Here is a 14,199-nt window from a genome sequence, read left to right on the forward strand (position 1 = left end):
ACACCCGCGCTAGTGTGCAGCGGCGCACGTGCGGGTGTGCAGGTGGGCGCGCGGGCTGGCGTCCAACCTAGTGTGCGCAAGCATCTAGCTCGGCGTGCGCATGGGCGTCCAGGTGGGTGTACAGCCAAGGACGCATGAGGGTTCAAACATGGCGCGCGAAGAAGGGCACTAGTGTGTGCGCCGGCGTGCACTTTGGTGTGCACCCGAGCGCGCGCACGAGCGTGCATGGCTTGGCATGCCGTGCACTCAGAGACATATATATATGGGTGCAGATTGGTAAACTTGGCTTGGGCTAGGTTCACAAGGTTGACTCAGATGTGGCTAAAGCATAGACAACACAAAGTCATGGCTTGCGGTTACAAGAGGTGGTGGCTTAGTGGGCTCGGTCGGTTGGGGGAAGTTACTAGCACTTCCCACTCATCATGGAAAGTGGGGGAGTGCTGAGTAACCTCCCAAGCATGTGACACAATTCTGAAAGGACCAATACACAGGCGGTTAAGGGTGGTTTTTTTCCACTATGCAGAATGTAACTTCTTGTGGTTATGTGGCATGAGCAGAACATGCCACCAAGTCTAGCAGTTGGGCTTGTCAACTGCATTATAGTGCTGGCACATTTAGAGGGTGCCAGCACGACCCTAGGTGGATGGGGGTGTCATCCATCATCTTAGTGGGCAGTTATGGGCGATTTTGAGAGTGGCCTATATAATGCTAAGGTGGGCTTTGTAGAGGGAACAGAGAGGAGGGTGTGAGCCTTGGTTGTTCCTTGTACCAACGCATGTTCCTTTGTAATATGTTTAATATGAGCAAAGGTTGGGGCTTGTCCCTGTAAACTGTGTGTGCCTTCTTTACATTTCTATATTGTGTGTATTGTGTTGTTGTGTTGGCTGAGACTTGGTGGCCCCAAGTGCAATTACAGAGGCAAAAATTCGTGGTATAATTAAGCCCTGTGACACTGACCATGATGTTCTATAATTCATAAATATACATTTATTTGCTTGCCAAAAAAAAAAAAAAAAAATTTGATCACAATTAATTTTTACTATAAAAACATATATACATATATAAATATTTTTATCCAAGTCTCTTTCAAATTTCATGGTCATTTGACTTTATGGTGCTCCACTTACCTCACAACTATTGATTTTTGCAGTTACAACCGAGAGAACCATTCATTATTGACGACTGACATGGAAATGAATCATTAGATTTTTATAAAGGTTTGACAATTTTTATAATTTGTTTCTTCAAAAAACAAGTTTATTTTGTTGTCTTTGTCAAATTTTATCCCCGTATATTTAAATATTTTTATTTTATATTGATAACCGAAGGTGTCGTCACCCTCTTGAAACAAAGTAGTCACAGTCCCACTCAAATTACAATATGGGTTAATATGAAAACAAAAATTTGACGCCTCAACAGTTGAACGCAAGGTCCCCCTGTCAATTATCTCATGGGAGTTAATTTGAATTAAAATTTGATATTGTAAGTTTTTAAATTTTGGTGAAATGAAAGGACAAAAATATAATAATAATAATTAATTAATTCTCTGTTGAATTTTTATATTTTAAACTTAACATGTATGTAAAATTATGATTGCATGCTTGCAATTCCAAAGTTGACCAACATAAAGAGCCAATCAGACAACCAAGTTTCATCAATATACATTCATTTCCCACCTTATTTGTCAAATTACATTTATTTTTCTTGAAATTTGTATGTAACTAACATGTACTTCTCATTCATTATCGGTGAACACGACAACGAAAAATGCTTTTGTCAGTAATTTTGTAGCTTTTAAATTTTAATTCTACCATTGAAAAATATGTTTATTGGACTACAATATAATATGTATAAGGACAGAAATATAATTACAAATTCAACAAGTTTGACATAAGAAGTCAATATAATTTGACAAACAAGTGGGACTTCAATGTATATTCACGGGACTTCATAAAATGTTGGTTTAATTTATCCTAAAACATATATGATTTTACAATTCATTTTGAATTCAGTCAATTTTTTCTTCAACAATAATTAGAAATTATCTAATTATTTCACTGCTTTTATGATGCTCACAAAATGAATTTAGACCATATATGATTGGGATTAGATCAGGTCTGAAAATTCCCATTGTGTACCCTTACATTTAGTTGGAAATTATACATATTTCATATGACATTTAAGATATGACAAATCTTATACTAATATGCTATGAGATAATTAAAATATGTTAAGAAATAATTAATTAAATATGCAACTCTATATTTAATTAAACATGCAAAACAATGCAATAAAATAATAATAATAAATAAAAAACTTGGACTCTGACTAATATTGGATACTATATTCTTAAGACAATTTACGCATGTATGATACTGACGGAGTCTATGACGCTTATCTCCCATGATACAACGGTTTACACCCACTAGTAGCATTACTTCAAACTAGTGGATACGGTGAACTTCCTCCATGTAATACTCTCTTTGACTCAACAATGCATCTATACTATGTAACTGATTAATTGGGTGCAATCCGAACCATATGGCTCAGAACAATTTTAATATGATTCGGTGAAATTGAATTTGGGTCCAAGTGGTTCAAATTATTTGACCTATGGCTTAAATCCACTTGGATTGGGTTTAAATTTAGAGACGGAGAGAAAAAAAATCAGAGAATTGAATGATTGAATTATGACAGCCAATAGTATTTATAGAAGACTTAGTGCCTTTTGTGATTGGAACACACCCATTCATACACACACCCAGGCACCCTTACACCACCAATGCATCTTTTGTGTTATTAAATGACAATCGTCTTGTTATGGAAGCATATGAAATATGATGTTTGTTCGTCACAATGCAATGGTTCAAAGGGTTGTGTTGGTTTAGTCTATAAGTGATTATTTGGATTCCCTAACTTCATCCCTTTTTGTTTTTGCCTGAAGAACGTCTTTTTCTTCTACCCTGGTTATGGCAGAGGCCATATATCCACCAAAGAATACGTTAAAGGATGGGCAATTTTTTTATTAAATGATACATTAACTGTGTAATTTATTATTGTTCATGACATTGACCTTACACAGTTAACATTCACATTACTGTCTAAAGTAATATATATAAACGCGTTGCAGACAAGTTTCATTCATATATTCCAAACCATTTCTTATGATATTTTCTTTTATTAAAATCAAATCCTTTTGGCCATGGGTGCAAATATTTGAAGTGCGACACGGGATATGGATAATCTTTTATATTTTGTAGAACTGTATGAGTCAAAAAAAATACATTTATTTAGTTATCAATTGTTAGAAATTTAATCAATCACAAGACATTTGACTAGAGAAAATAATATTACCTACCAACCAAAAGTTGTTTCCCAAATATTCAACACAAGGAACTTGAAGTGTTTGAAATTCTATAGAAATGGTGAGAATGGTCAATCTTGGAAAGGTCCACTACACAGTCAAGGACTATAACTTTCCACCCACATTTTTGGACCCAAATGCTTGCTTTCATATGAGAATAAGTTTCCAAAGGGGGATACCCAAATTTTATTTTTTTTTTTTTATGACAGTGGTGTCGGTGTTTTTTTTTTTTATAGAATATTTAATAAACCATACCACCGAATACATATCTCTTTTCTCATATGTGTATATCCGATAATTATTAAAAAAACTCTTTTGAAAGTAGTTCCGATAAATTTTGAATCTAATAAAAGGGATTATGCCTAAAGTACTCTCCATCCTATTGATCCTTTCTAATCATTGCCCGGCTTTAAAAAAATAATTTTCCTTAATAAAATAAAATTTCGAACCCAACTTATTTCAAATGCAATTTTTTTTGATTGCCTGGATTCTCGCTATTGCTTATGCATTTTCCTTATAATTCCTCGGCCTTTCGTTTTCTTTTTCCTTTTTTTTTTTAATCTCTGAGTACTATTATTTATTCTTCTTCTTGATTGCAACTAGAAGCATCCTGAATTCACATTTCCTCCTTCATATGAACCCTAGAAGTTTAACTCTAATTTATTGCATGGACTTTTTTTATTTAATTTACACAAACAAAAATAATTGTTAATGGGAAAAAATAGAACATTTTTTTAAAAAAATAAAAAATCAATTCTTATGTTCCTTAGAGGACCATAGTTGTTAAGAATGCTACATCAATCTCACTGCACATAAAAGCTACAATTTGCAAAGGAAAATTTTTTATTTTTCAAGTCCAACCCAATCAAATCAAGCATGTGCTTGAGCTCAAATTTAAAAAAATTTCATCAATTCAAGATTAGAAATAAGTACTCGAGTCAAGTTTGTTTTTTGTATGTTAAGTTTGAGTTCAACTTGTTTAATTTCAAATTCAAAATTAGCTTTATTATTGATACGGTTGAGACAAAACATACAACACATCAAATATTAATAACAACAACTCACATCATTTAAAATCCAAGCTACACGGCATACGAAAACCTCTTCAGCTTAAAGGCTCCCTTGTCTGATGACAGACTGTCTTTTGGTTCAAAAAGTATCCAATGGCCCAACCACGAGCTTAAATCATCCACGGACACTAGTTTAAATGATACTGTACATCTCTAATGCAAGTGGGTATTTGATACGCAATAATATGAATTTCGTAATTTACGAATTAGATTACGAATTAAATTGTTAAAAATTCAATCCGATTAGTGCTATCAATCGATTCGATCAATAATGTGTATATTTATATTTTCTAAAAATATATTAGTTAATAATTTTGTAAATTAAAATTAGTTAAAACATCATTTAAATATATGAATTAATGTTAATAAATTAAATTTTTATCTGCTGGGCCATAGTTAAAAAAATCAACAATATTGTGCTATTTGAGAAAATTTCAATATGTAGATTCGATCCGATCTAATGTGTTATTCCATGAATCTGTGTCAGATTCAGATTTTTCCAATCCATTAAAGTCGGATCATATTATAATTGACCACCCCTAATCTCTATTTTTATTTTGAGTTTGAATGTACTAATCTTAAGGGTGTTTCTTATTTACTTAAAAGTTACGAGTTTAAAAGCTCGTTTGAGGTTATTGTTGAAATAAATAAATAAATAATCACTTTTATCAATGGAGTTATCAAAAATTAAGCGAAGTAAAAAATATGTTAGGTATTTGGTGACACATTATAATAAGTACTTTTCACAATTAAATTATTTTTTAATTTATTTGGTAACAATTTTGTTTAAAACCCTTGTATTGCTAATTTTACAATAATATCCTTTAATATCATGTTACCATATTTGATAATAGAATTTTATTAACGAATGGGTGTAATTTTCATTATAAAAAATAAAATTGACAAAATTATCTAATAAAAAAGAGCTATTTAAAATATTCAACAAATGCGACTTTATAAGCTACAATTTTTCAAATTAAAAGTGTTTTTAAACAATTAGACTTGAACCTCTGACCTCCCTACCGCTAGGCCACTGGCCCGTTAGTGAGGTTGAATATTTTAGGTAACTTTTTTTCATTAGACAATTTTGTCTATTTTATTTTTTATAACGACAATTACACCCATTCTTTAACAAAGTTGCTATTATCAAATACGATAAAATCATATTAAAGAAATTTATTGTAAAATTAGTAATAGAAGTGTTTTTTTTTTTCAAAAAAAAAATTATCAAAAAAATTAAAAAATAATTTGATCAGAAAAATTACTTATTATAATGTGTCACCAACCCCAAATGGGCTTGTATAAACTTCAAATTCTAGCTTAATAAAAATGCTCTACTAAACTAAATTTAATAATCATTTAAACTTCTAATAATTATCAAACATATCTAAATCTAATTTTTTTAAATATAAATATTTTTAAGCAGTATAGAACCTATCCAAAGCAAATCTAAAACGAAAAAACTTCTCTATATGATAAGACCATACCTTTCATCCTCCTCAAATTTTGTAATAAACGGATTTTTGTGCGTTTTTAAAAATGAACTAATTTCACGTTCTAAAGATTCTCATCCACGTTGTTATTTTGTACTCCCTTTATCCCGAATTAAATGTCACCTTTTAGTATTTGTGACTCACATCCCTCCGTCCCAAATTAAATGTCGCCTTTTGGTATTTGTGACTCACATGAGTCACAAATACCAAAAGGCGACATTTAATTTGGGACGGAGGGAGTACTCTCTAAGTATAGTTAATAGTAGTTAGTATAAAGATGTCATGGGTTGAACTCTAGCTATATACACAAATATTGAGTCACAAATACCAAAAGACGACATTTAATTTAGGACGGAGGGAGTACTCTCTAAGTATAGTTAATAGTAGTTAGTATGAAGATGTCATGGGTTGAATTCTAGCTATATACACAAATATTGAAATATCACAAATATAAAATAGAACGGCAATTTGAAATGTGAAAAAATAAATTATACTATGCTATTTGGCCCTCAATTATTAAATTTTCATACAAACATCCTTGTAAATTCTCAATCCAATTACGCTGGGAGCATTTTTTATATGAAAATACTCTCTTCGTCTTATAATGGCTGTCCACATTTGAGAACTGTGAGTCAAAATTTTCAAAGGTGAACAATTATTATGGGACGGAAGGAATAATAAAATATCAATATCCTTCCTTATCTACACGGGTAGGAATATACTTCTTCTGTCCCAAAATACTTGACTCACAACATAACTCACAAAATTGTGAGTCACAGTTTCCAAAACGATCAACTATTTTGAGATGAAAGGAGTAATTTTCTTAAGGGGGCATACTGTATACTAAATACATATTTATATAATAATATATATGCATATAATTTATAAATTAGTGTTTATGGAGTGTATATACAGTGAGAGACATAGGTATATGTAGAGAGAGACATAGGTGGATACATATTGAGAGATATATATTTTTGGGATGATGTAAATTAATAAATTAGATATATAGAATATAATGAAACAATTTAAGAAAAAAAAAATTTAAGGAAACATATATTGTATACCATTGAAAGAAAAATTTCAGGGATGGCAGTTTTTTATACATTTTCGAAGAATTTATGCATATTATAGAAAATTATATATAAAAAATAAGGGAAAGAAAAAATCCCACGTGTCCCTGGTCCTACATTGAATTTGTCCCTGTGTCTACAGTATATGATATATATACATATATGTACGTATATACATGTATATTATATCACCATTTATCCTATATTTGTCCTGTAAAGGGACAACGCCGTCTGGGGTACATTGAACCGTGTCTTTTGGTCAAAGCAGGGTTTGATATTTTCCAACTGTTTATTTATTTTATGTTTTATATTTTATATTTTATATTTTCATTTTTCTTTCTCTAACCTTGATATCATTATGGATGAGTTTTGTGTTCTTCTCCAATTGACTCTAATACTTTTCAGATATATGCCCAATCTATTTCCCATTTTGACCCAAATTAGTTTAAAATGTATTAATCAAAGGAAGAGGAAACAAGAGTTCCAACTTCAATTTAGGCATCATACTGTTTGATAAAATAAAAAATTTTAAAAGTTAAATTTTAAGTATTGAAGATTTTAAGTAATAATTTTATATAAATATTTTTGATATATTTTAAAATTTTCATTGTTCAGCATTCAATGATGAGTTATAATTTTATCTTAATTTTTAGTGACGATTATCATTTATAGAGATATTCAAATTACATTATCAAATGTTCTTAATTGAATAAATTTTTAATTTTTTCAGAATTAAAAATTAAGTTATCAAACAACACTTAGTCAAAATATTAAAGTAAAATATTTGACCTTTAATTTTTAATTGATCGTGTTTAACAAATATAAGAACGTGAAGAATTTCACTTCTTTACATATCTGATAGGTCTAAAAATTAATTTTTCTTGGAATAAAGCAAAAAATGTAGATTTTTATATTTAGCCTCCTCAAGTCACCTTTTAAATGTCATCTCAACACTTAATCACTGTGTCACGAACATATGAATTAATGTTGATAAATCAAATTTTTATCTACTGGGCCATAGTTAAAAAAATAACAATATTGTGCTATTTGAGAAAATTTCAATATGTAGATTCGATCCAATCTAATTTGTTATTTCATGAATTTGTGTCAGATTCAGATTTTTCCAAACCATTGAAGTCGGATCATATTAGAATTGACCACCCCTAATCTCTATTTTTATTTTGAGTTTGAATGTACTAATCTTAAGGGTGTTTCTTATTGACTTAAAAGTTATGAGTTTAAGAGCTCGTTTGAGGTTGTTGTTGAAATAAATAAATAAAATCACTTTTATCAATGGAGTTATCAAAAAATTAAGCAAAGTAAAAAATATGTTAGGTGTTTGGTAACACATTATAATAAGTATTTTTCACGATTAAATTATTTTTTAATTTATTTAGTAACAATTTTTTTCAATATCCTTTAATATCATGTTACCATATGTAAAAATAGAATTTTATTAACGAATGGGTGTAATTTTCATTATAAAAAATAAAATTGCTAAAATAAAATTTTATAAGCTACAAATTTTCAAATTAAAAGCGTTTTTAAACAATTGAGATTTGAACCCCTGACTTCTCTTTAGAGAATAAGACGCTGATTAGACAATTTTGTCTATTTTATTTTTTATAACGACAATTACACATATTCTTTAATAATGTTGCTATTATCAAATACAATAAAATCATATTAAAGAATATTATTATAAAATTAATAATAGAAGTGTTTTTAAAAATAAAAAAAATTGTCAAATAAATTAAAAAGTAATTTAATCAAAAAAATTACTTATTATAATATATCACCAACCCCAAACAAGCTTGTATAAACTCCAAATTATAGTTTAATAAATACGCTTAACTAAATTTAATAATCATTTAAACTTCTAATAATTATCAAACATATCTAAACCTAATTTTTTAAAGTATAAATATTTTAAACAGTATAGAAGCTATCCAAAGCAAATCTAAAATTAAAAAACTTCTCCATATGATAAGACCATACCTTTCATCCGGGAATTTTGTGTGCGTTTAAAAATGGACTAATTTCGCATTCTAAAGATTCTCATCCGGCGGCGGTCTATTAAAAAAAATTTTGGTGTAAAATATACACTATCATTTATGATTTTTAAATTTTTTTTATTTCCAGCAGTATGTTAAGATACATTGCCACATCACCAATGTGTAAAAGAATGATGTATTTTACACAATTTTTTTACACTGCTAGATCAACATATTTATTTTTTCATCCCTCTTTCTTATTCCATTAAAGAATCAACCATATATTAAGTATGTTTGTAAAAGTTATGTAGGATCTTGGCATGACACGTGGCTGGTTGTTATTGGGAGATATATTTTTATACAAAAGGTATAAAATAACCGTTAGAGTTAAAATTAAATAATCCAAAATTTTTGTGTAAATCCAAAACTGACACTTCAGATTTACAAAAAAAAAATATATATATACAACAATTGGAGATGCTCTAGTATAAAGATGTCATGGGTTGAATTCTAGCTATATACACAAATATAACAAATATAAAATAGAATGACAATTTGAAATGTGAAAAAATAGATTATACTATGCTATTTGGCCCTCAATTATTAAATTTTCATACAAACATCCTTGTAAATTCTCAATCCAATTACGTTGGTAGCATTTTTTAAATGAAAATACTCTTTGTCTTATAATGGTTGTCCACATTTGAGAACTGTGACTCATAATTCTCAAAGGTAAATTACTAGTATGGAACTGAGGGAATAATAAAATATCAGTATCCTTCCTTATATACACGAGCAGAATATACTTCATCTATCCCAAAATACTTGGCACTTGGACAATTTGGAAGCTGTGACTCACAACACCGCTCACAAAATTGTGAGTCACAGTTCTCAAAGAGACCAACAATTTTAGAATTGAGGGAGCAATTTTCTTAAGGGGGCACACTGTATACTAAATGCATATTTACATAATAATATATATACATATAAATTAGTGTTTATGGAGTGTATATATACTGAGAGACATAGGTATATATAGAAAGAGACATAGGTGGATATATATTAAGAGATTTATTATTTTTGGGATGATGTAAATTAATAAATTAGATATATAGAATATAACGAAACAATTTAAGAAATAAAAAATTAAGGAAACATATATTGTATACCATCGAAAGAAAAATTCCAGGGAGAGCAGTTTTTCACACATTTTCGAAGAATTTATGCATACTATAGAAAATTATATATAAAAAATAAGGGAAAGAAAAAATCCCACGTGTCCCTGGTCCTACATTGCATCCGTCCCTGTGTCTACAGTATATGATATATATATGTACGTATATACATATATAATACATAACCATTTATCCTATATTTGTCATGTAAAGGGACAAAAGCCGTCTGGGGTACATTGAACCGTGTCTTTTGGTCAAAGCAGGGCATTTGATATTTTCCAACTGTTTATTTATTTATATTTTATATTTTCATTTTTCTTTCTGTAACCATGATATCATTTTTCTTTTCAGATATATGCCCTATCTATTTCCCATTTTGACCCAAATTAGTTTAAAATGTATTAATCAAAGGAAGAGCAAACAAGAGTTCCAACTTCAATTTAGGCATGATACTGTTTGATAAAATAAAAAAATTTAAAAGTTAAATTTTAAGTGTTGAAGATTTTAAGTAATAATTAAAAACAAATATTTTTGATACATTTTAAAGTTTTCATAGTTCAGCATTCAGTGATGAGTTATAATTTTATCTTAATTTTTAATGACCATTATTATTTGTAGAGGTACTCAAATTATATTATCAAATGCATTTAATTGAATAAATTTTTAATCCTTTTAGAATTATAAATTAAGTTATCAAACAACACTTCAGTCAAAATATTAAAGTAAAATATTTGACCTGTAATTTTTAATTGATCGTGTTTAGCAAATATAAGAAAGTGAAGAATTTCACTGCTTTACATATATGATAGGTCTAAAAATTAATTTTTCTTGGAATAAAGCAAAAAATGTAGATTTTTATATTTAGCCTCCTCAAATCACCTTTTAAATGTCATATCAACACTTAATCAGTGTCAGTAACATTATGAATATGGGATACTAGAGTATTAAAAGATAGAGTCCTTTACCAATTGAAGTTCAAAAATCCAAAGATACTGGTTTTTCTACTTGCTATAATCTAATAAAATTTATACCAATTTCTAAAGGATTTTTGTTTTCTTAATTATTTATTTGTTCTTAATAGCCTCCAAGTTAGGGATGGTAATTCGTGTTCGTGGATCGTATTTGTGTCGTGTCGATGTAAAAGTATTATACAGGTAAAACCCAAACCAACCCATTTAATAATGATATCAAAAATTTTCAATACTAACTCAAACCGTTTATTAAATAGATAAACATATTAACCCTTTTAATGACCTGTTTATCAAAATGAGACATTTAATATTTAATCAAACACTAAATAACAGAAAAAAATTATCATAATTAACCAAAATATTCAAAATAAAAAAAAAGTCATAAGCCATAGACAATGTTTATGTTAAAATGACTTAAATGACTATAATAATTGGGTTTAAACAGGTAACATATTATATAAGTCATATTTACGATTATAATATGTTGAGTTAAATGGGTCATAAACGAATTATACGGGTTGAACCCTTTAACCCTAATCCAACACGGTTAAGTAAACAGGTTAATCGTGTCGATCTTTATTTTATCCAAACTAGTTTATGCTAAATCAAAAATCTTCTAACTCGTGTCGACCCTTTTATGACCTAAACATGTTTATGCCAAACTCAAACCCTTCTAAGTCGTGTTATGTTCATGTCGTGTTGTCACGTCGTGTTGTAATTTGCCACCCCTACTCCAAGCTTCAAATTATGATGTCAATAATAGTTATTCAGACCAGTTTTTCCCATGACTTTTGAGTGCAGTTCTTCACTTTATTCATCAGGGATTTATTCCAAAGAAACTTGTGAGATCCATGATAAAATAGAGTAGTGAGGACACGAGAAAATGTTAATAATTTGGAGGATAAATAGCTATTTATATTATTTCAAGTATTATTGAGGAAATTCTTTAGGTAAACTGCATTTAACTCCCTTTACTTGAGTGTTTTATAGTAAATCTCTCTTTTAAATTTTTTGGCAACCTCTCGAGTAATTGAGGTTTTTTTTTTTATATTTTAAATACCCCCACTAGCACCAAGTCAATGTATGTGTGACAAAATTTAACGTTAACACGACTTGAACACAACACAGGATAAATGAGTTTGAGTTTAGGTTTGGGTTTGGCTTAATTGTGTTAATGTCATAATCGTGTTGACCTGAATTAACATGGTATTTTAAACGTGTTCGTGTTTGACCTGTTAACCCATTTATAACACGATTAACCCGTTTAAGTAAGCATATCATGTTTATATTAAAAATGAGCCGTTTAGCTAAATGTGTCGTGTTCGTAGCAGAAATGACTTAAAAGTGTTTTGTCGTATCCTTTTGTGTCATATCGTGTCTAAACCCATTTATTAAGCAGGTTACCCGTATCGTGTCGTATTACCCGCGTAATAATTGTGTTGTGTTCGCGTTAGGGTTTCTTGACGCGGATAATAATTGTGGCGTGTTCATGTCCGCCTACATAATACAATACTCATACTCTAACACGACACAAAAACAAATTGCTAATCTTGAGTCAAGGGAAATTTTATGTACTTCAACAAAGTGTGTAAATTTAGCTAAACAATTTTTTTTTTTTTTTTTTTTTAAACTTGTATTTTTTGTTATATGCATAACCATACTTTTAATTAAAGAAAAACATGAGAAGGAAAAAAAAAAAAAATTATAGTTATGAATGTAACTACACATAAGCTCAAATGTTATATGTTTACTCATATTACATATTATATGTACAGTTATTATATTATACATTATTCTATTTTTTATTTTATACAATTTGTATATATATAAGTATATGGAACATTTGATCAAACAATTGAATTGCCAAAAATAAATTTTAATTACAAAAAGTAGTTTGAATGACATAAAAATGAGGCTTTTATCTCATTTAATTTGGTTGAATAGAAAAAAAAATGAGAAAAAAATTGATATTGTAAGATTTAACTGTGATAGACAAATTTTAAAGAAATAACATGTAGTTGGACTCATAATTATGAATTATAATTTTATATATATATATATATATATATATATATATATATATCATTTTAATTAAATATATAGTGATGTATGTAACAGAAAATATAAGTTCAAATATAATTATTTAAGATAAAAAGAAAAATAAAATTATTTAGCTAAATTCAAACAATTGAAATCCTGGACTTGGTGCGGGTATTTTAGTAAAAGTAATCCCCTTTGTTATTTGAGGGGTTTTGCCAATAAATAAATAAATATGTATATGTGTGTGTGTATATATATATATATATATTTAAATGGAGTTTACTGCAAGATGTTACAAGTGAAGAGAGATGAAATGCAGTTTACCCAAATTTTTTAGATTAAATTGATAAAAAAAATTTAATATTGGATAAATTAGTTAAAAAAAGGTGACCCAAATTTGGCCGCTTTATGTAACCATCATCTCCTCCACATTGTATGGTATTGTTTGTTTTGAACCCGAGCCTACACAATTTAATTTTTGAATTTTATTTTAAAAGGCCTCAGACCATTTGAAGTGTACCAATATTACATATATAACATTTTTCCTTTCCATACGCAGGTGATGTGGGATTGTTGACTCATACCTTGCCAGTGCCTCGCACTCACCTATATACACCCACCCACAAAGGTTGCCACGATCCACCACCTAAGAGGCTTGACGTCTTCATCGGTATACTTTCGGCTAGATCAGACTCTGATATTATTTGTAATAACTAACTCCACCACATAGTGTGGTATTGTACGATTTGGGTCAAGACCACACGATTTTGTTCTTGTATTTTACACCAAAATGCATTATATCACTTGACTAATAGAATCAACGCAAATCACTTATATTGACAATTTCGTTGTTGGATACAATATAATAGCAAATGAATAAGTAACTTTCGCCCCATAGCTCAAAATTTGTGGTCTGGCATAGTTTTTCAAAATCCCATTTTTAATTGAAAAACAAAATTCCGCCATCTTCACCTCTCTCGTTTGTGCACACACAATCAAGTCTCGCCCGACCATTATTA

The sequence above is a fragment of the Cornus florida genome, unplaced genomic scaffold, assembly GCF_030987335.1.
Source record: "Cornus florida cultivar Cherokee Brave unplaced genomic scaffold, ASM3098733v1 CherokeeBrave_3.0.0_Hap2_Chr09, whole genome shotgun sequence".
Taxonomy (NCBI): domain Eukaryota; kingdom Viridiplantae; phylum Streptophyta; class Magnoliopsida; order Cornales; family Cornaceae; genus Cornus; species Cornus florida.